This window comes from Chaetodon auriga, chromosome 7 (genome assembly GCF_051107435.1).
Source record: "Chaetodon auriga isolate fChaAug3 chromosome 7, fChaAug3.hap1, whole genome shotgun sequence".
In the NCBI taxonomy this organism is placed as follows: Eukaryota; Metazoa; Chordata; class Actinopteri; order Chaetodontiformes; family Chaetodontidae; genus Chaetodon; species Chaetodon auriga.
The window spans coordinates 25,028,085-25,051,330 of record NC_135080.1 but is presented as its reverse complement, the minus strand read 5'-3'; the positions used below and the strand labels follow the sequence as shown (position 1 = coordinate 25,051,330).

The window sequence follows — 23,246 nt, the reverse complement described above, 5'->3', positions numbered from 1 at the left end:
TAGCACAGGCACGAGGCTGACTCGCAGTAGAAATACGCAACACAACGCTCTACACAGACTGCTGCTTGAAAACAGCAAATTCCACATACCTGACATACCTGTCAAATGTATCTGCTTGAGTTTTATCAATATCACTTTCTGTCTTTGAGCCCAGTCCAGGCAGACTTTAAATAGTATGCCACAGAGGTCCTGATAATATTTTTATCTCGCTCAAGCAGAAGTGATGCAGCAAATTGTTCACGTGAGCACATTTCATTATCAGAATTGACTGTATTTGATTGCTTTGCCATTTTGAGCGACATGTCCATTAGTTTTGGATTAGGTATTACATCACCTAAGTCTAGACAGCCATCTAATGTGCACATGATTGAATTACATGGACTGGAAATATGCAGCAAGCCAATAATATAGTTATTTTTGGCAGTTAGATTAAGTTCATGATTGAAAATATCTTTGTCAGCAGAGAATTTTCTAAATGTTTTAAATTGCGTTGTATTTTTCTTGCCTTACTGCACACTCTGCTTTTCAGACTGTTGTGCTTAAAGTGTGAGATTGTTTTTGTGTGAAAAGTCGGGCATGCTCCTTGGAACCGGGTGGACTTTGGTCGGAGCAGCACTCCTGATCCCTGCTGAACTGAGAGCTATAGGGAGAGGGGAGGGATGGGAGGGAGAGAAAGAGCTGTGAGGGAGGAGGGGGAAGGCAAGAACAAGAGAGGAAGTGAGTGTTCATTACAAAGTGTGCCTCTCAGTTGTGGGCATGCCCAGTAGAGTTCGCCTTGCAGCCTGAGATCCAGCCTCTAAATTTGAACAGGAGGGAGACGAGGTGACTGAGCAGACTTTTGTTGCTGCTCTCTCTCTCTCTCTCTCTCTCTCTCTCTCTCCCTCCCTCCCTCTCGCAATGTTATTTTTCCTCTCCTCGCCCAGTAGTGAGTGTGTGGAGAGATTTTTTGCTATGGTAGAGCAAGAGGAGGTGCAGATTTCAGCTAGTGCAAAATAGGACAAGAGGGAAGTAAAGAAAAGAAGAAGAAGAAGAAAAGCAAGCGAGAAAGACTTCACCCCCACCTCCCTCTTCTTCTCCCTCAGTCTCTCCTCTGCCAATGACTTTTACCTCAGAAACAGCGGAGGGACCAACTTCAAAAGGCAATGAGGAAGGAGCTGGAGTGCGAAATCTGAGAAGAAAAGCAAGATGAGAGGTTGACCGGCGGTGTGTTTGCTGTGCTGTCCAGGTCAGTGCCCAGGAAAGACCAAACAACTGTTCACTCTTTACCTGCTTTTTCTGCTTCCAAACTCCTGTCTGCTTAGTGTGCATTGTGCATGCAGTGCTTTAACATCTGCCTGTACTTGAATTTAAGAAATAGTGGGTGCACTGGGGAGGGATTGTGTAACAAAGCTGACTGACGGACTGAATGACAGACTGTCAGCACAGACTGTCAGCACCATCCGACCGGTGTCACCCACAGCGGAGTGAAAGTACTGAAACTCCAGCTGCTCCCATCAGCACTACATATGGGAACTGTGTAGTTGATCAGCTCAGATGTTCACATGCGTACACGTGTTGAGGGAGGACAAACTCGCCGAATGAGGCCACGTGGTTAAAATAAGGGAGAAATCACAGAGATGTACTGTGGGATGGGTGCTCACTCTCGCTCACGTGGGAGGGATTGCGGCGGACACAAAGACATGATTCATTTTCAAGTTTTGTGAAGGGAGTTTTGAATGCATTTGTGTCATAACCTCTTTCTAGTGTCTGTGCAAATTGGTGCGGACTGAATGAGGAGCTTTTCTTAGTGTTATGACGACAGCTGGAAAAAAGTGTTTTCAGTTGATAGTATGTCAGGTGTGGTTGCTCGCCTCGCTTTTTCTTTTTTATCCTCAACATTTTTCATTTTTACAGTTAGGATGTCCCATCACATGCATTTTATCTGAAAACTTACATTTTTTATTTCCAAAAATAATGCAGTTAATGTTTCATTATTACATTTTTTCCCTTCAATTGAGACCATTTTGGCTTTACCTTAAATCTCCCAAATCCAACAATATCATTGGATTTAATCAGAGTAGATTTAGAATTATTCAGGAATAACTTTAATTCAGAGTTGTTTTTTACAACAGAGATCAGTTTGTGATTTTAAGTCCAGAAAGGCACAGAGGTTATGATTGATAACTGTTTATTTCATATGAGAGCTGTCAGACAGCTCACCTGTCTAGGGCTGTCCTTCGTCCAAGGCACCCCCGAGGGCCTGTCCCATTAGCTATCCCAGCATGCCTTGCCATTGACAACGAAGTGTCAGCAGTGGCTTCCCAGGAGACTTATTGTTGACAGGTTTATTATTGGTTGTGAAAGTGGGACGTACCACAGATCCTATGGCACTATGGAGAGGAGAGTAACTTTTGTATTTACAGGTTATTATTATTATTATTATTATTATTATTATTATTATTATTATTACACTGTGGTAGCAACATTTTTTTTTCTGTAATTAGATTTTACTGTTGCATATCTTTTTCAACTGCTTCACTGTGGCAATTTGGGTTACTAGGGTTACAACCAATACTACTTTTAAATCTGCTGATTGTTTTCTCAATTAATCAAATAATTTTTTGCTTTTAAAATGTCCGATTACAATTTCCCAGAGATCAAGATGACATACAATAAAACCCCCCCACAAAAATGAAGTCTGCACTCTACCACACACTGAAAATCTATTAGTGTACCACCATGTGACATTCCGGGTGCAAGCCCTTCTTTAGACAACAAACACACACCTTGCAAGTATCTGCCAAAAGGGGCCACCTGGCAGGTCATGTGGCTACAAAATGGTAAACCAAAAAAAAAAAAAAAAAAAACAACCCATAAAATGTGAACCTTGTAATTACAGTTAATATGTACAATGAACTCTGTAGATATAATTTATATGTACAATTTATCATATCATAAACTGCTGAAATACACCATAACAGCATCATCAGGTAAATAAGCCGTCATACTTTTATGGCATGTTGAAATGAGAAAACTATACTCACGTTAGTAAAGCATATAATGCATTGTAAAAATGGAAAATCAAGTCCCTCGAAAATACACTGTAGATATATATATATATATATACACACACACACACACACACACACACACACACACGAAACTCTATAGTGAAGATGTTGCAAATAATACATGTTTTCTTTCAAAAATGCTATTATTCAGTTTGCTTCACAATTTCATATTAAAATGTACAGTTTATGCTTTCACCTCTAAATACCCTCAACATGTATGTTGGTTAACTGGTAATATGTAAATAGTTCTATGTCATTTCTCACAGTTCCTGTTGAAGTCATGGAGACAGAAATGATGAAAGCGTTGTCAGAATTAAATTCCTGCCTCCCTCTTCTCAGTGATAAGCAGGACTTAAACATGTTAACAGTCCTGGTGGCTGTTGTCATCTCTGGCATACCAGACATACTGCAGCTGATCCTCTCTGCTCTGTCTTCATTCTTGAAATGGTTACAATATGTGTTTGTTCAATATTCCAGTTTCATATGCACCATATTGTCTTTACGTGTAGTAAATAATTTAAGGACAAATTTGCCTTGATCTTTACCTCCAGTGTGACGCTTTCGCTTAAGGGCTGTGATTCAGGTGAGATTAAAAAGTCAGCTGCATGGTTTATTGTTCATTATAATGCAACAGCTACACTTTTTAGGTTTCTAATTAGGTTTTCAGGACAGGTGATTATGAAAAACACTTGAACGATGTTTTAGGAAGGGCACATTGTGGCAGATGTGTTTTTCTCTAGTTTGTTGACAATTTAAATTAATTTGTAAGAAGTTAACATTCTTGTCTCACAAAAGGAGAGAGAGAGAGAGAGAGAGAGAGAGAGAGAGAGAGAGAGAGAGAGAGCTGCTGAACAAATCAATTTTTATTTAAATTTTTTTATGAAAATGTGAGTTTATTTCAGACATTAAATTCAGACAGAATTTTTTGCAAAGGAATTAATTTTTTTTCATGTAGTTCCTGACAACTAATGTGAACATATCACAACAACACTTCTGCAGTAAAGAACTGTGGAATTTTCCAATTTGTCATTGATGTCTTTTCTGGCTCTGGAGGAGCCTTCTAAAGAGAAGTTTTTACAGAAATCCTAGGATGCAAAAAATGGGATTATTGCAGCTTGAAAGACAAAGGAATGAAAGGTGCTGCTGAGTTGCATTATGGGAAATGTAGGATCAAGTGTTTTTGAAGTTTGACTCATGCTGGAGACTAAAAGTGCAGGAGTGCCCCTGTAAGCCTCCACTAATCAGGTTTGCCTCATTTTAATTAAAGGGTCTGGCCTGTCAGCTTTAGCCAGGTCCACTATTGTGTCTATTTTGTCAGTAATCACCTTTTCAACTCAACTGCATTCATTTGCAAGCATCATTCAGGACATAAATGCATGATAAAATGCAGTGAATCAATCCTTGCGGCGGGCATAGAGCTGCTGTCAGAAGCATCAGTCTTGTCATTTCTTAGCAGCAGTATTGTTGCTCCATATGGGGCAACTTAGAAAGCTGTTGGAGCTGCTTGTATCAGAACCACCAGGGTTCATTTATTTAGCCGTCAGGATGACTCCCTTCTTCCTGGGAGACTGGGTTCCCATGCATTTCACCCTGGGTCCCACCCCTGATGGCCCATCTGAGGCTCCATGATCCATCACACAGCAGGCGGCCATGTTCTCTGAAAGGGCCGTGAACTTGTTACCTCCCTCAGCCTGCCTGCCTGAATGTCAAACCCATTTTTCTTTTCTTGTGTCCCCTTTCTCTGGTCTTCCTCTTCCCAGGACTGCTGGTGTATTGGGCTGCATTCAATGCGACCAGGTTGCCAGTGCAGCATTTGAATAGAGATATCAAGTCTGGTGCCATGTTTTCCCTCTGACCTCCCTTTCACAGCTCCTTCCCCTGCCTCTGCCCGCCTCCCTCCGAGGTCGTGATGGGTCATCATCATGACTCCAGCCTCTCAGTACAATGACATGACATCCATGGTACATTATCTACAGTGGGTCAGCTGGCCTGGAGCTCTGTCTATAGGCTATTCTTCCCTGCTTTGTTGTCTCGGTGATCTCTGGATCCAGCCTGCTCAACATGGCACACATTCAAAATGGCAACCTCAAGGGGCTTTTATTCCTCCGGCAGAATTGAATCACTTTTCTCTCTCTCCTCTTTCTGCCTCTCTGCTGAGATATTCAGAGTTTAATGAGGGAGGGGAGATAAAGGAAAGCTTATGGTTTGCACGATGATGGAGAGGCTGCCTTTTTTGTTTCTGCTGGAGGAGCCACACAGTGAGCGTTCATGTGAAATGAGGAGGTTTTTTTTTTGTTTTTACCAGAGGGGAAGGTGATTGAGATGTTTGAGAAAGAGTCAGGGAGTCTGGAGAAGCAGGGGTCACTGAAGTGTCAGAGGAGCTGCAGCTCTTCAAATGGTCTCCTGCACTTTAGAGAAGACCGCCAAGGTTGCAGGGGGTTAAGTTAGAAGGGGATTTTTTGGCCAAGTATGGAGGTATAATCATCAGTGAGGTATTATGATTATCAAACATTAATGCACTGATGTCACCATAGGCATCAAATAGTTATGTGCTTCTACACCTCCAGTGCCGTGCATCATTTTAATGACTGCACAGGATTATCCCCTTACATAAGCGGGAGTGGGCGGTTTGGAGACAGCTCCCGACAGTGTGGGAGGGCATCAGACCGGACTGGAGGAAGCGCCGAGCTGACACTGGATGACGAGGCTGTTGTTGTGAGGTTTGGCGTGGGTCAAAGTCCATACTATGTAACAACTGTCAGAGAGTGTGTTTGGTTTATCAGCTGCACGGGCGTCAGCATCGACGTAAGGTTCTCCTGTCTGACATCAGAAACAACACTCAGAGCTGAAAGGTAGAAGAGTTCAGCTGGCTTCCACTCTCTGTCTCTCTCTGTCGGCCTCACACACACACAGACACACACACACACACACATACACACAAAAAAACGACACTGTCACTGAGGTCAGCACTGGTCTATCTCTCTAGAGCTGTTTGTTACTTTTCGCCCTGAGCAGTTGTACCAGCCAGCTGCTGTGTACGCGCAGTTCCTAGAAAAAAAAGGCACGTTCGCAGTATGCAAGGACAGTTTTAGTACATCCTTAAAAAGATTTTTGACAGGAAGGCAGGTTTTTTTTTTTTTTGAAGACATAGATTCTAATCACACCTCACTACATCACTCCTCTGGATGTATTTTTGAACAGCAGTTGAGATGAGGTGAGATGGGCTTGTGCAGGGCCAGTGCAGATCTTGTTTGGGCCCGGGGCAGAACTGGACCCATCAAACCCCTCCATCGTGTGTCCCAGCATCATGTCATTGTCTGACTACACTGATAGGCCTGATCAAACAGTATGACACATTCATTCAGCATTGTGTGGGCTCAACATACTTGGAGAGGACAGTGTAAATTATTGTTGCAGAATCTTCGTTAGTGTAAGTCATAGAGATGTGATGGGGACTGTGGTGGACTGAATAGTAACAGAAGACGTTTAAACAAGGTGAACACTAATAATGTTAGAACGTTTTCAGATGATGCAGAACAACAACATTTATCCTGTGAAGGTTGAATAATATCTGGTCAGTACAGTTTTCTTCTTATTTACTGCAAGTTGGCAGTTCAAATATAATGTGCAAACATTAAAATAACACCAAAAATACAATATAATATATGTCTGTAGTAATACTGATTGTAAAGTAATAAATATCAAAAATAGCATAAAAATTAATGGAGGTTCTTTTGTGCAACCTGAGAAACAAATAAATGAGTAATGGGTAAAATATACAGCTAAATTTTCCACTTTCTTCTTCTCTTCTTTCTTTCTTTCTTTCTTTCTTTCTTTCTTTCTTTCTGGTATTTAGTGTTGTAAGTTGAATTCATGAGTAATAAAAACACTTCTTCGAATCAACACCCTCATAGATTTTGTTGCTACAGTCTTACTTGGTCTGGTATGACCAGTAGCTAATGGTGGATAATGTTTGCTAACTCTGCTGCAGTTACACCAGGTTTCATCATTTATTGCTCACCTGTAAATGTCACTTGTGGCTACACTGGTCCCTGCTGCAAAAATAACATATTTTCACAATTTGCTCTTTATTAGATCTAAAGGCCTCCTTCATGAACACATACATTTCTGGCAAAGTTAGAACTGTCTGATTCTTTCACTTGAGTGATTTGTTTTCTTCTGTGCTCTTCTGGCTGACTTTGTTACAGAAAGGTGACACTTCTGTGCACCAATCAGAATTCAGCAGTATTTGACTCAAATGGTAACTACAGTGGTGGGGTTGTTTGCTGATGTTGCCAGGTGACTAGCTGAGTTTTTGACTGCTCAGCTCTAAATTGATAATATCTAAACAGGTTTTATTCTGACCTTATACTTTGATTGTTGCACATATTTCATGTTATGGAGAAACACAAGGGCTTCATGTGAAACATGACAAATATGACGTGTGGAGTATTTTTAACATATCCATGCCAAAGTTATGGAGCCCTGAAAGTGTCATATGCAATGCAAACATATAGGTAGACTATATGGGTACATCTTTCCCTCAGATTAGTTTAGATTAGATTAGATTTCTGTCCTCAAATGACAAATTATGGGCTTGCATACTGCCTCCATAGGCAAAGTACACTGCACTGAATTTGTTCGCAGAATGTTGTTTTGAATGTTTGTTTGTTAGATGTTGTAGTACAAACCCTAATTTTCAGAAACTGTCTCCATGAATGTATGATTTACTCCCTCAATTTACTTTGCTTTGTCACTGTTCCATGTGCAATAATTAGTCCAGGTTGTGAAGGTGCATCTGTTGCAGTGTAGTGCTACTGGTGCTGCGTTTTTATGGACTGATATCCATAATATGATAAAAGGCTTTCACAGTGAAAACATTTGTTATTCTATGACATACTTTTAAGAGAAGATTAATGGCATTGTGTCGAGCAGCCAAATCCTGAAGTACATTCCCGTAAGTCAGTCCAAGATCAAAATAAAGCTGTGTTAAAGCCAAACTGTCCATAACAACTGTGGAGGGGGAGATGGAATAAAACGTCACAAGAACCAGTCAGTCAGTAAGTGAAATGTGGGAATTAATCATTTGAAAACAACATTTGCTAAGTGAAGTGATTTCACTAGTGTTTTGTCAAAAACTTTTCCTCCTGATGCTCTGAAGGAATGACCTGATGATACCACACCTCTCAGAGATCGCCTGTCAATTCAAGAGTGTCCAATAGTTTCTCCTTTTATTTTTTGGGTAGCACTCTAGTCTTTGGTCAGTTAATGGATTTTTGCTACTCACACAAAACACTCAGTTCTTCTTCATTTCATATAAAGAAAGCAGAAATGTAAAGCGCATCGTTCCCTGTGCACCAGAGGACTTGATGCCAGGAAAGGCCTTTTGCAGTAAATGTAAATAACGGTCATGAACTGGCTGCAGGCTGACTCAGGTGACATCAGAGATAGAGAGGAGAAAAACGGACAGCTCAGATGAAAAGGTCAGAGATTGTGTCTTGAAGAGCTGAAAGCTTTTATTTGAAAGATGATTATTCTCAATCTGACCACCATGACTCTTGCTTCTCTAGACTCAAGCCTCTAAGCTGAATATAATGTCTGAATGGTCTCCCACCTCACACTGAATCTGCGTGGTGTTCGTGAGTGTGAGCGGGTGTATGTGTGGGGGTGGTGGTGGGTGCGAGTATAACCCACTCCTGCCCTCTCTCTTTTTAACTCTCTCCCTCTCTTCATCTCTGTCTGTCTCTCTCCAGCCTCCCTCCACCTTTTTTTTCATACCCCTCCGTTCTCCCTCGGCGGGGGTGAGAGTTGCAGGTTGACAGCCTCACAGCTCTCCTCATTACGCCGTGTCTGAGCCAGCAGAGATTTATAGAGATGATAAAAGCAGTCTGGAGGGCAATAATGACCACGGGCTCTGATGCAGGGGGAGGAGGAGGGAGGGGAGAGGCAGGGCTATGTCTAGCCAGTCGCTCTGTCTCTGATCACTTGCCTAAATTACTTTTCCTCATACTAAATGAAACAGCAGAAAAAGTTATCTTCAACGACGACTGCCGAATATAGTCATTTATTCAAATCTATATATTCTACACTTTTAAGCCCTTTTATTCCAAATATCTGTTTTATAGCATTCTATGTTACCTCTAAGCAGTCAACAGCATGAGGCACACCACCAAAATTCATTCATTTTTTTCAGTTTTTTCTGCCTTTACTGACTCAGTGCTACTTACAATGAAATAATGCATTTATTTCATATGTATGTAAACATAAAAGGAAGACAAATGGATTCATCTATGTTAAAATAAACATGTTTTTTGCCAGTCCACGAATGAACATTTTTGGACTCAGGCGATCGTGTTTCAAATAAAAGTTTGTGAAATGCTGACCAAAACATAAAACTGACCTTACCCCCAAAGACCTAAAGTTTAAACTCAACTAGATGTGGCAACAATCCCGTCATTATTTCACAAAAACTGAAATTTCTGGGCTAGTTACGAAAAAAGGGTCTTTTTTTTTTTTTTTTTTACAGGGTGTGACATGAAAATTTGTGGTTTGTGTGCTGAAGTGAAAATACAGTATGTTGCCCCATCAGTCTGGTACTGCTCACTTTATCCTGGATGTTCAAATGAAGTTAAAACTCTAGCTACATCCCTGTACCCAACACTCAGCGGGTTATTCAGCTGAATGCGTTTTTTGCTTAGTGAAAGACATTTAAAGTATCTGTACTTAACTGGACTGAATCTTGACAGTTCGGTGCTCAGCAGACTAAATAAAAGAGGAGAGGGGACATGAAGTGCTGCAGGTGAAAATGGAAGCAGTTTTTGGTCCTGTTTTCACATCAGAAACGCTAAGAGCATATGGTGTGTTCACAGTGTACGTGGTGTTGTTCTTATCACTATCTGTCTCTTATCTTTTATCTCAGTTATAGATCAAGTGTCCCTCTCGAGCTGCCACACTTCACCTCTGGCCTCACGCTGAAGGGCACAGACAAGCAGCGCTCTGTGTTCCTGTAGTGGTGTTAACATGTGGCTCAGAGCTTGGTCTTTTAATGAAAATCAGTGAATATATCCTGTATGCATTCTGGAACTATTCTGTAAAATGATTAATTATTCATCATTATATTTAGTAGTTTGATTGATCGTTCATGGTCCATTTTATGATGACGTAATATTTGCCCCAAATGTCTGTGGCATATTTTATAATTTTTTGGAAAAAATATTCACATTGCCCTTTAAAAGCCCATAATTCATGGTCAAACTCCCAGACAATTTCACTGTCTATTCCATTTTTATCACCATTACCTTCATGCACTCACTGTAACATGCCCCCCTTACTGCCCCCATCAAGCAGCAGCGTGCTCAGTTCTTCCTGGGTGTGGCTGCAGCTCCTCTCAGACTGTTTCTGTCTCTTCTTGCTGCTCCTCTACCCTAAACCCCAACGCCGCCACCTGCACTCCCCCCGCCATGCCTTTATTTTCACCTCGTCGTTTCCCCATCTGTGCTGCAGGGTTAAAGGAGGACAACGCTGATACTAACAGTCACTAACTTCTGTGTGCAGATTAAATGTGGGTGCTATAAATAAAAGCTAACTACTGTAACAAAAAAAAAAACAACAAAAAAATGTTGACTGAAATAACTAATTTGAGATTAAGGAAGGCCAACAAAAAATACTTCTACTAATGCTGTTATTTTACTTATACTTTGTGCCAGTATTTACTGTACATCCTTTAATTTGAACATTACGTCTGAAAAAAAGAAAGAAATTGCATATATTTTGGCAGAACATTAAACATTTATGATGCAATAAGCATCTTATTTATTAAGAGTTTAACACTCAAGACTGTGCTTTGATCAGATTTGTTTGACTGTGACCAAACAAACCAACCACTGTCAACAAATTCTGATTCAGATGTTGCTAAATCCTGGCTGTTGCACAGAAGAACAGAAACACAGCTGAGCCCTGTGCACCTAAAACCATCTGGAAGAGCACAGTTTAAAAAAGAAAAATACAGAAATTGGTCAAACTTTGGTAGAAAATGTTCAGTCTCTTCAATTTCATTGCTCATAGTAGAAGCTGATTTAGAAAAATGAGGTTTAACAAGACACAAAAGTGCAGTTGAGGTGGACTGAGCTGATGGATCTTTTCCTCTATTTAATCTAAAACTAGTGATGTTATGAGCTTATAGCCACATATGCTCACAATGCTCTGCCTAAGGATAAGTGCCACTTTCCTCTGAGGTCACAGGTTTGGTTTCAAAGCTTCAGGACAATGAACAGCTCTAATATCCTCTCCATATGACCCCTTGGGTGACATTGGTATGTGTATGTCTGTCTCAGAGAGGCATGAAGAGACATATTTGTATTCTCAGTGAGTGGGAAAAGGTAAAGTAAGCATTCTAAAAATGAATCACTTTGCCTGCTCTCACTCACTCCGTGTCTCCCTCTTTGATCCCAGTTCCATTTTCTGGTCCATTCATATGATAATAGGGGTCAGGAGATGAGGGGGTTCTCACGTTCAATGTGAAACTTGGCTTTTTGTGTAGCCACGGCTCAAGCTGTCGCGACAGAGGCCAGAGGTGAAATCGAATTCAGCTGAAATACCCCAGTGAGTCTGGCCTTTGGCCGGACTGTGCTAGACTGGACTGGATAGGCCTCGATACAGGGTGCAAACCACGGCTCTCTGTTTGGCTGGAGTTCCTAGGTGTTAGAGGATGTTGGCTTGGTAAATCTGAAGCTGAGCAAGGACTGAAGGGAAGTATCCCATCTCCAACTTGTCATTAAGGTTTGATTGATAAGAATACCACAAAGATTTCTGAATTTGAAGAGACGTGTACTTGATATATTACATCAGTATGAATAGCTTTAATTTAGATCATAATAGTGGCCAAAACACAATCATTTTCCAATTATTTAATGCATTTTTTCTATTTAAACCTAAATATGAACAGAAGCTAAAGCAGTCAATTGAAAACAACTCTACTGCCAGACAAGAACATTGATATTGGACCTGCAAAACTGCAGATTGCATTAAAAAAACAGCAATGTTAAAGTCTTTCTTTCTACAACATTTGGACATGGCAAATACACCATGCTTATGGCAAACTTTGGTTAAGATGTGGATAAACTCAAACACTTTATTAAGGTTAGTGAAGGATCATGGTTAGAAACAAGAGTCTACAGCTAAAGTACAGCTGAGGCTGATGGGAATATCATTAGGTTTTCAGGAATTTGGTCATTAAGCAAAATTTTGACCTTGATCTTGATTGTGCAAGATGAATTTAAGGGATCTCAAAATATAAATGATCAAAAATATCTGTACCACAATTCATGGCACACAGTAGTTGTCAAAACATTTCACCAAAATCCAAAAATGTCAACGTCATGATGGTTCTAAGGCAACGTGGGAAATGATGCAAGTATGTAGAGAATTTCATGGAGCACCGTGTGCTTGTGAACTGACAGTGTTTACAGCAAAGTGTATTATGAGAATTTCACTCATGCCTGAAAAAGACAAATTACATGTCGAATCTCAAGCCAAGTAATTATACAGGAGTAATCAGATACTAAGGGTTGAGGGCAGATACCTCAATGGTAATTTTGGGAATGACCTTGATAAGGTAGTAGTGAATTTTTATGAATAGACTCATTCTGTGTGTGTAACCTTGAGTAGCATTGAGAGCATTTATTCTTTAGAGATGTGAATTGAACCCTTTGCCATCCTCCTATGTGTCCTTGAGGCCTCCTACGAGTCAGAGCTGGATTTGTCACATTTATAAAAGATGTTTGCAACACAAACATTTGCTCAGTAAAAGACCTTGTGTTGGTAAAGGAATGTGGATTTTTAGCGGAATGTAAATGCAGCTGCACAGGAAATTGGAAATATATGATCGAATTTAATTATGTTATTAGCAGCAAAAGTTTCACGCACTGACTGAGGTGGACAAATTTAATTAGCGGTTACTCTTCTTAACTATGCCACATTTTCCTGTTCAGTGTCCTGTTTCAGGAAAGACAAAGAAATGAGAGGTGCTATTTTTCAAACTGCTTTCAACATCCACCCACAGCGGTAATTCAGGGAAACAGGAGACGGCTATTTCCAGCCAAACTAATGTTGTTGACGGCCCCAGAGAGAGCAGCAACATGCCCTCAGATTGATAAAAAAAAGACACAAGACCAAAGTGTGTTGGAAAATTCATAGGCGCCTTGCATCATAATTCAATCATGTTTGTTTATTTCTTCATAACGGGAGTTACGGTCGGTGTAGAATCCATCAAGCCTCTCAAAGCATTCCTCAGAGACACACACGTTATATATTAGGTGTCGGGGAGGGAGTGTGGAGGGTGCATAGGGTTCAAACAGAAAAATCCTGTTTACAGTAGGATCGTGTGTTTTCTATAGGAGGAGCCTGAGCTACCTGCCATTCAAGCTATTTACATTTGTACAGTGCAGGGGGAATATGGAAGCAATTACAGGGCAGTCACATTTGGCCCCTGGCAGAAAGGAAAGTAAACCAGCAGCATTGTTAAATATGATTAAACTACCCTGAATCCCAAAGGTGGTGTGGGTGGAGGGTTGTGTAGGCTGGGGAGGCCCAGGGCTATATCCCATGGGTACTGCAGAGGTCTGAGCTGCAACCCAGCCACCTGCACCTTGTTTGATCTATAGGGGTCTTTGGAAACTGCTGTTTTTGTATATATTTGATACTGATACATTTCTAAGAAGAAAAAAAAATCCTGATAATGTTTATCGGTCCAACAAGCTATAAATGCAACATCTGCAAATCCAACATTCACCCACCTTTTAGCTCTGTTTTTAGTCCCCACCTAAGGAAGTATTTGCATCTTTAGCTGCTGAATGCTCCACTCTGCTCACTCACCAGCGGTGAACTTTAACTGTTTGCTGTTTGGTGCTGGACAGGTAGTGTACAGTGTTTTGTAAGGCTTTTGTAGAGGAAAGAGCTGCATGGTGTGCTGAAAATGACACGAATGAAATAGCAAAGTTGTGGGTCATAAAAGACCATAAAAAGCTCAATAGACCTTAGGGAAGCTGCAGAGCTGGCTGATGAATTTTTTTCTTGGATTACAGCTGCTTTAAATAAACCACCTCCCATATTTTATAATGATGAATGTCTATTTAACTGCTCAGTTGCTAAACTGATACTGATCTAGCCAATCGAAAGCTTTACAGTCCTCACCACGAACAAATCAAATGGAGGGATATGTTTTGTATTTTGTTTGATTTGGTTTAAGGAGAAGAAAATCTAGCCTTTCAGCTTGAGCAGTGGTAGCTACCATGTCCGGTCTTACTCTGTAGTAAGTATACAGTAATCATCTGAGGTGCTGTGTTTAGTTAAAGGTTTCAGTTGAGTGAAACTTAACTGATAGATGTGACAGGCCCTAAGCAGCAGCATGACACAGGGCTGATGGAGACAGATGGATTTATTTATTCTTTCTTTGCTGGCTGTTTCTCCTTGAAAGCTGGCATGGGGCCAAGCACCACAGATAATGTTTATTTTGTCGTGAGGCGTGTGAGAGGTGCATGTGAGCTAAAATGAATGTTTTCTCCTCTCCAACTGCTCCACCCTCCATGTCCCAGTCCGTCAGTCAGCAGGCTTTAAGTTTGACAGCTCAGGAAGGCTGTTTTTGATTTGTGATCTTCTGTCCGAAGAACATTTGTCTTGTACGTTTGTCTTATAGGACTTTGAAATTTGATGCTGAGTTTTGGACTGCATACTATTAAAGCTTATTAGTGAGATTTTTTTTTTTTGTCGTGTCAGGTGTTGTTCTGTCTATCGGTGGCTTTGCAGTAAGGGTGATGAGATATGCAGCCAAAATTTGGAAAATAACATTAACACAGTAATATTCCCTTAGTGAACATCACAAAGTTAGATGGTTGACAGTCAAGATTCATCCGGCACTCCTCCCTACTGATTCCAAGACTACAGGAAATCTAGCCAGCTGAAAGTAACGATGAAGTTCCACCCACAGTTATAGCCGTGGATTAAGTTATTGTCAGCTTGGCTTTTCGTTGGCCTGCCTGTTTTCATGGTTTGTCACAGCTGTTTTGTTAGAGTTTCTTGTCTAATTTCCTGTGGTATTATTAATGAATTCAGTGCATAAATATGTTATCTTTTTTACCTCCAGTAACTGGTTACCATAGCTGAAATTACTGGCAGAGACATTACGTTGCTGACATGCAAAATGCTGCTCATCAGTGCAACAGGCCGAGCAGCTAAATCAACCTGTGAGAAATAGAGACTTTGCAGCAGAGATATTTTGATACGCTTGTCAGTCAAGAGTGTAACGTGAGATTCCATAGATGCATGCACGTTATTGAGTATGTTGTCCACTTAGTTCATATGTCCATTCATCTGTATCACATTTATTTTCCATTGCCAATACAGCTAATCATAGTTTTTGTTTTCAAAGGTCACTTTGGTCTTGTTTTTGTTATTAAAAAATGTTGTCAATGACTCATTTTTCTCGTAGTTATTTGGATTTGATTACACTGCTACTTGTGATGGTGTGGTAGTAAACTTGTTCATGCATGTGTGCATATAAAGTGTGACTTCATCAAAATTCACTGACAGCAAGTCAAGTATCTATCTATCCATATATATATATATATATATATATATTTTTATATTCTGTGTCTTATTTTGCTTCTTGTACATCATACTTCTTGCCTGTAGTTGCTTGAGTGTTTCATGTGTAAGCCTGCCAAGCCAGACACATGATTGACAGTTGGTAATGAATTGTGGAGAAATGTGAGAGACCAGCCTAGCAAGAGGAAGTGCAATGATGGAAGATAGGCGTATGAGAGCGCAGTAAATTAAAGCAAGGCTAGAGAGGGGGGATAAGAAGACTATCCCCTAGACTTCTTTATTTCATGGTGTAAAAATGACTTTTTCTCACCACAAACTATCGCCCCGTGTGACAGGTAATTATTTTGGCGGCCAGCAGACCTCCCCAAAGCCTCCCTGCCAATTCGATATCTACACCTCTCTCAGGGGGCCATCTGTGCTCAGCTACCCCAGATAAGTGAGAGGAATGTGGGGCAGCCATGCTGTGATGTGAGGGGCTTGCCTGGAGCTTAGATCCTGGAGGTTGTAGCTCCACCCGGACTTTGTACATAATGGCAGAATGGAGGGAGAAGGGTTTAGGAGGGCGTGGCAGACAGCAGGCGGTTTTTGGAGAGGTTGGATGCAGCTGCTGGGTGAGTCTTTATGTGTGTGTGTGTGTGTGTGTGTGTGTGCATGTGTGGTGGCTTAAAACAGTACAATCTCACAAAACATGTCAAATAAGCACCACAGAGGCATTACCCTACCACAGCATTAGGTGGACAGACCATTTTCACCTTTTGTCTTGTTAGATTGATTTCTAGCAAAGTTGACTTTTGTTAAAGGGTATAATCTTCAGAGCTATAGCTTGAAAGTTAATGATTTTGTCATGTTTAGCTTTTAAGTAGAAATTAGACATGTTATTATTATAAATGGCAGTCATTTTTCTGTGTGTTAATGACATCCATAGGATGTCATGTTGTATGCATTTAGCCCGTAAACTGATCACAAATGATTTGCAGCAAATGATCCATTACTGTTAATGCTGCACTTTTGCTGCAAAGAAGACTTTTGCAAGGTACATTAGCTGCACTAATTTTGTAAAAATGGCAGGAGATCGTTCCAGTGCAGAAACTTCTATTTATTTGACAATGTGGAAACATGATGACTCTGAAGAGAGAGAAAGGCCATCTGTAAATTTAAGTTAAGTAGATTTCATGGTTGAAATTATCTGTTGTAATTAATACACTAACTTGTATCCTTCTTTCCTTTATTCATGCTTTATTCAGACCATATATGAAACCAAAGCTCTGTGCAGAAATCCAATGGAAAGCTGAGGCCTCTCATACTTCCGCTGACTCTTTGATGAATCTGTGCATTATTTTCATATTTGTACTACATGTATCTTTGTCTTAATTTGTGCTGGCTATCTTGGAAATGAAGGACTTAGATGTGCACACATGCACATAGATATACCGGCAGGGTAAAGACGTGCTTCAACACCTGCAGCTGGCCTCTGCATTTTTATCTTATACTATTGATTGTTTGGGACAGCTAGAAGCAGGTCAACGCTGCATGGAATTAGCACTCAATGTCCACCTCAGTGGTTTCTCATGCAAATTATTGCAGTGCTTTAGTCACCTTGCTACAAGACAATAGTGTGCCTGTTTGTGATGAACAACTTAGAGCTGGGTTGAATTTAAATGGTGTAAGTATAAGAATCGAAATTTAAGACACACTTGCATTGCCTTCAACTTAAAGGTTTATTATAACTAGAATTAATGAGGGAATATATGTGAATCTGACACACTGAAAACGGGCAAATTCACTTGCAAGACAGTGAGATATAGTCTAATGTTCTGACACGAGTAGTGCATGTGAGAAACTTGACAAAAAGTCAAATAGTCACTGTAGATTTGCATGTGCCAAAATAGTGTTTACATAGTGTTTGATTTATACCATATACTATACTTTATTTCCATCTGTCTGATGTCCATGCTACTGTTTAATGTGTACAGGCGTCTGTTTCAGTTTGGCAGAAGGTATGTATAATGCAAATGATAAAGCTGAACTGATAGCAAAGGCAAACAACAGAGGCAATGGAGAAAGTCAAAAGAGAAAAATAATACACAATAAAGCATGAGACATGCATAAAGTCAAGACATTGTACAACGAGAAGAGTACGTGTAAACAAAGACGAAACGTGACAGTGATATATGCTATTTTGAGCTGAAGGAGTAAACATTAGGGGCCTGATGTAGAACAGCAGAAAATTTTTCACCATAGGCAATACAAAGCTTTAACGCGGTGGTTCCCGTCAATCCAGTCACTCTTTGAGGGGGGTGAATCTTAATCTGCATTTGAGGATACCGAGGGATTCTGCTGTCCTGTTGAAGTTCCACTTCAGTAGTGCAAAAACAGAAAACAGCCTTGATGCATGTTTGCTGTCTCATTTGCCCAAATAGCATCTCCATATTTGCAAATGAAGCTTTGTAGCTCAGAGGTATCAAGCTGCTTGTTTTAAGTGTTCAGGAACAGGACTGAGTCGTTCAGGTACTTGCAATGATGGTGTAACACAGCATTTTTTCTCATCACTGCCATACATTTCATCAACCATTTATGGTTAGTTTTTAGGAGTTGATTTGCGTTAGGCACATGTTTACACACAAACAACAAATGAAGTGGATTTCATGTGTGATGGACAGCATATACACACGATATTGAGATCGCACTCTACCTGTGCGTGATGAAGCTGAACTGCTGCTGGTGGTGTGTAGACACCTTGATGATGCATGATTTCCATGGAGGTAGTCATGTTTAAAGAGATCCACTCTGTTAGCGCAGTTGCCTTAATCAAGTAAAGTTTATGTTGCCAAAATGGGGGCCTGAAATTATGCATTGTTTGCCAGTGTTCAAAACACTGTTCATGAGGCAGCCAAAATCCTCCTTAAGTGTTTCCAGCTGCTGCATCTTTTAGGTCTGAATGCCAACATAAACCCCAATAGTCAAGACAGATGCAGGAAGTTTGACACTTGTTGATTTGAACATAATGGACCATGGATGACCCAACACCAAGCATGGGAGAAAGTTGATATGTATTCTAGGCAACTGCTTCAGTTGGAGGTGGAGGTCTGCAGTGACACTCGACTACTGAGTGAGAGCGAGCCATAGTAGTGGCTTGTTTCTTTGGGTGACAGGCAGACTGCCCAGGCATGGTCAGAGAGGAAGCTGGTTGTGGTGCAATTAATGGCATGGAGGATTTTAGTTGTTTGCACAGAAGGGGGGATTCCTGCTCATCCAGGACATTGGTTGTGGGCTCCAGGGCTTGGAACTTGTTTTCCAGATGGAGAGCATCTGTCATAGAGCAGTGACTACTTGCCCCACAGCTTTCTGCCCATCACCGAAGACCATGGCTCTGGTGTTGGACTAGCTTGGGACTTGGGCTTTGCTCTGATGCTCAACCATGTTTCTTCTCTCACAGCTGGTGGGGCATCAGATGGGTGTGACTCACCTATGGTGAGAATGGACTTGAACCAAGGCAGGGTGACGTCGGAGTCAGGTGGGACTAAGGGGGAGAACACGTAACATGAAATGTGCTGAGTCTAGGCAATGGCAATCATGAAGAGGTGCGTGAAGAACTTGTCTTTCTTCCTCAGACCCTCTCGCAGGCGACGGATATCTTCAGTTATCTGCAAGTAGTCAGACAGACAATTCTCACACACACACCCATTTTCAAACAGCCAACCAGGTTGGCCTCCAGACTAAAGATGAGCTTCACCAAACCAGCAGCAGTAGCAGTGGTAGATGTGGGCAAGAGATGTTTTTGTGATTAGTCTCTCAAGTGGAAGTCCATGACTGATTAAAGAAGAGGATCAGAGCTGCAGGAATTGTCAGGGTGAAAGCCTCGGTTTTTGAGTGCTAGCTACTTTGACTAGCAGCAGATTCCACTAGCATGAGAATCAGTGATTGTGAGTGAAGCAGAGAGAGCCCGGTCTCCGTGAAGGGTAGCTACTTGAGTGACAGTAGAATCAATTTGTGAATTAAGTAATAACAGGTTGTATTCCAAGAAATCAGACAAAAAAGACGAGCAAGGAAGTATAAACAGACCAGATGTGGAATGATGCAAAGATGCAGCAAGGGACCACAGGCAGCATGGGGTGTGTACATTACATCACCTTGCTCTGAGCATATAATATTGCCGTGGATGGGATTACATTGGAGTTGGTTGAAAGCCCAGTGTGCCTCATGCAGACATGCAAGGGTACCTTGTGACAAAATGTAGGTATTTGATGACCTGGGAATGAGAACATTCTGAGAATATAGGTTATGCAGTGTTGTGTTAAAAAGACTTTTGAGTCTGACTTTATAACTGTCCTTCACTTCTGCTCATATGGTAGCTTAGCATTTTAGCTAAATACCAAACAGTAGTTTAGCATTATCACATAACTGTCACTAGTGGCTGCAGTGGGCGCTCTTCAGAAAAAGTTATTTGGTCTCATTTGAAAAGAAAAATGTAATTTAATATCAACTTGGGTTATATAGTTGTTGCTCAGGCCATCTGTTCCATCAGTTACTAGCGGTAAAACAGGTAATAATAATAATAATTATCTAACCTGGCCTTCGTTTGTTTTTCAAATTAGTTTGACCAACATGTTGGGTTGTTTACAACTTGTCCAATTGTCTAACTTGTGTTTCTTGCTCCAGTTGATCTATTCTTGATGCTTTTGCCTTGTTCCCACTCCAGTGTTAGTGAGTACTGATAGAACTGATGGCCTGAGCTATAAAATATATAACCCAACTTGTTGTAAACTGTAGTTTTTCTTTTAAAATAGTGCAACAAGGAGCATGAACAAAAGACTATTATATCCCCACAAAGATTGTTCCATGGTATACACCTGCTGAAATATTCCCCACCTTCCAAAAAGCGTTTTTAATCATGAGTGTATAAGAAGGATGAGAATGAAACACTACAAGAAGACAAAAAGCATAGTGAAAATATAATATGCTGAAACGACAGCTGAAAAGAAAAAAAAAAAAAAAAGAGTTGTTTGTTAACCTCCAGTGTCTATATGATTGACAGACAGCCTCAGAAGCAAACACCTTTTCTTTCAGTGTGACTCAGTGTGAGGCAGACAGGTGTTCTTACACCAACTTGGATCATGCCTCACACATCAGTCACTCAGTCAGCTAGCAGCAGGTCATCCAACCAGTCAGACAGTATTTCATCTGTTCAGCCAGTAAGTTCATGATTCGGCCAACAAAGCAGCCAGCCAGTCATCCTGGCAGAGAGCAGCAGAGGAAAGCATAAATAAAACATACTGTACAAGTGAAGGCTTTAGAAGTATCGAGCTCTTCAGTTCCTCTGGGCCCCAGACAACTCATTTTCTCTCTCTCCTCTCAATTTTTCTTCTTTGAGACAACTTACTCTCACTGCATTATTTTGTCTGTGCTGCTGTATCTCTCTGTCTCCTTCGTCTGTTTCTCTGTCTCCTTGTTCTGCATCTCATATACAGTATCGCAGAAATCACAGGGTGTAATATTTGTTGATTTCTTTTCTTGATAATTTAGCCATAAATACAACTTTTTATATCAATGCAGCAATGTCATTTTCATATTTTGTAATCCAGATCATATACTGACATAACATACTGATTTTTCGTTTGAGGTTCATTGAGTTCATTGTGTCACGTTACTCCATTTTCTCATCTGCCATCGTTATTTATTTTACCGCCTTCAATGGAAAACATCGTCTCTTGTCCTCCTGCCTGTTTCACACACACTTCCTCTCGGCTTCCTCTCTCTGCTTAGCCGTTACAAACACGGACTCGGCTGCTCTATGTATGTGCCTCAACACAAGGTGCAATATACTGTGGCGACTATAGCAACTTATGAGTTATAGCCCTGCAAGAGAGCCTTGGGCTGGAACACACTCAAAGGAAGGGGAGGGGAGGAGGTGTCTTCCGTTGGTGAGGTACTAGAGGAGGTGACACAGCACTGTGTTTGCGTGAGTGTGTTTAAGTACAGGGTGTAACGTTACCCTGTGGACTCCATGCATCTATCCTCCTGTTTCCCATGTCCTACAAGACAGAGCTGATTGATTTGCGAAAGTTAATGAACAGGTGAAAACATGTCCTCCCACCTCAGGTCGCAGTCATGTCGATGTTATTGCTACAAGACACAGTGACTGTTTAAGCAGACCATACCTCTTTTTAGAGCTGCTTTTAAGTCTATGACATGTGGCTTGTAGGTCAGTTTTTGATTTTTTTTAGTGGAAAGAGCTGAAATGAAAGAATCAAAGTATCTGAACGTGTTGTTCAGTGAGACTGTTTAAAAAGGAGGTGAAGCTGTGCAAAAAAATCCACGATGAGCGTCTGTCTGTTTGGAACATTGTCGTGTTTTTGTACTTCGTTGCTCCTGGGTTTGATCTGAACACACCTCTGTTTGGCCACATCAGGACCCGGATCAGTGCTGATCCTGAGTGTGTCTAACATTTCTGCAACAGCTATGAAAATTAGGCAGTGAAGTGCATGAAGGATCAGACGTGAAACAGCTTTTCGAGTGGAAAAAATTGAGCATCACTGGAAATTGGTCTTAACTAGAAACTTTTGTCCGTATAACTGAACAGATGTTGACTGAACTTGATTTTGGCTTTAATAGTTAGGTCTCAGGATTATGAAGCACAGTGTCATGGCTGTGTTTGCAAGGAGCATACCATTAAGCACAGGTGACAGGAATATTACACAAAGTTCAGTCTTTTCAGAAGTTAATCTTATTTATCATCAAGCCTTGTGAGTATTAACACAAAAACATTTCGTCAGATTTTTAGCATAAATGGCACAAAAGATGTGGCTTCAAAACAGGCTGTTTTAATGATTGCTGCAATAATGAAAACATGTATAATAATCCTAAATATTTAATGAAAAAGAAAAGGAGATAAATGATTACAAGCAGGACCTAGCAGATAAATATATGATATTATATGATGAGGGGAAACTATTAAGCTATTCATTTATGTGTACAAAGTCATTCATATTAGACTGATTCATTTCATAATTCCTTTAATCTGAACTTAGAGTTTTCTCCACTTAATTTCGGTGCCAGCAGCTGCAGCTGAAAGTGTGCATTAGGTTATGTTATTAATTATTCAGAACACTTCAGAGTTTGGCAGAGCTCCACAAGGACAAACTGCACACATTATTGTGTTTTTCAGTAATTATTGGTCACTAAGTCAGCTTCTTGCCTTCAAGTCTCAAGACAAATCTTCAGACATTCAAGTCTCAAGTAAGTTGAGTCTTACAGCAGTCGAGTCCAAGACTCAAGTCTACAGCTCTGCGTGATACAGGATAATTTATCAGCCTCACAGATGTTGAGATTTGGCATAGAAATAGCAGGCACCAAAAATGAAAGACACTTTCTATGCCATCATTTCCAGTTCTCAAAGGAGTTTTAATATGTGACAGCTATCATCAGCTTTACTACTCTGAATAGTAAAGATAAGTGTTAGCTAAATCTCGTACCCAAAGTCATAGCCTTCATTTGATACTGGGGTGTGCACCTAGTTTTATTGAATTGGTATTGTTGGTGTAGTTCTGTTTTGGTCTCTACCAGCTTCTGAATAAAATCTGACTTTCTGTCTTTTGC

General features: G+C 40.6%; 1 long non-coding RNA gene across 2 annotated transcripts in view; it reads left to right on the top strand.

Annotated features, from left to right (window-relative positions):
* Positions 1 to 727: 727 nt before the first annotated feature.
* LOC143323042 (uncharacterized) overlaps positions 728 to 23,246 on the top strand; it is a 104,310-nt gene continuing 81,791 nt past the window's right edge. Inside the window, exon 1 of one of the 2 annotated variants that reach the window (XR_013077379.1) lies at positions 728 to 1,225. This is a non-coding gene — a long non-coding RNA (uncharacterized LOC143323042). The remainder of the gene's footprint in view (positions 1,226 to 23,246) is intronic. The other variant, XR_013077380.1, reaches the window with a different exon arrangement.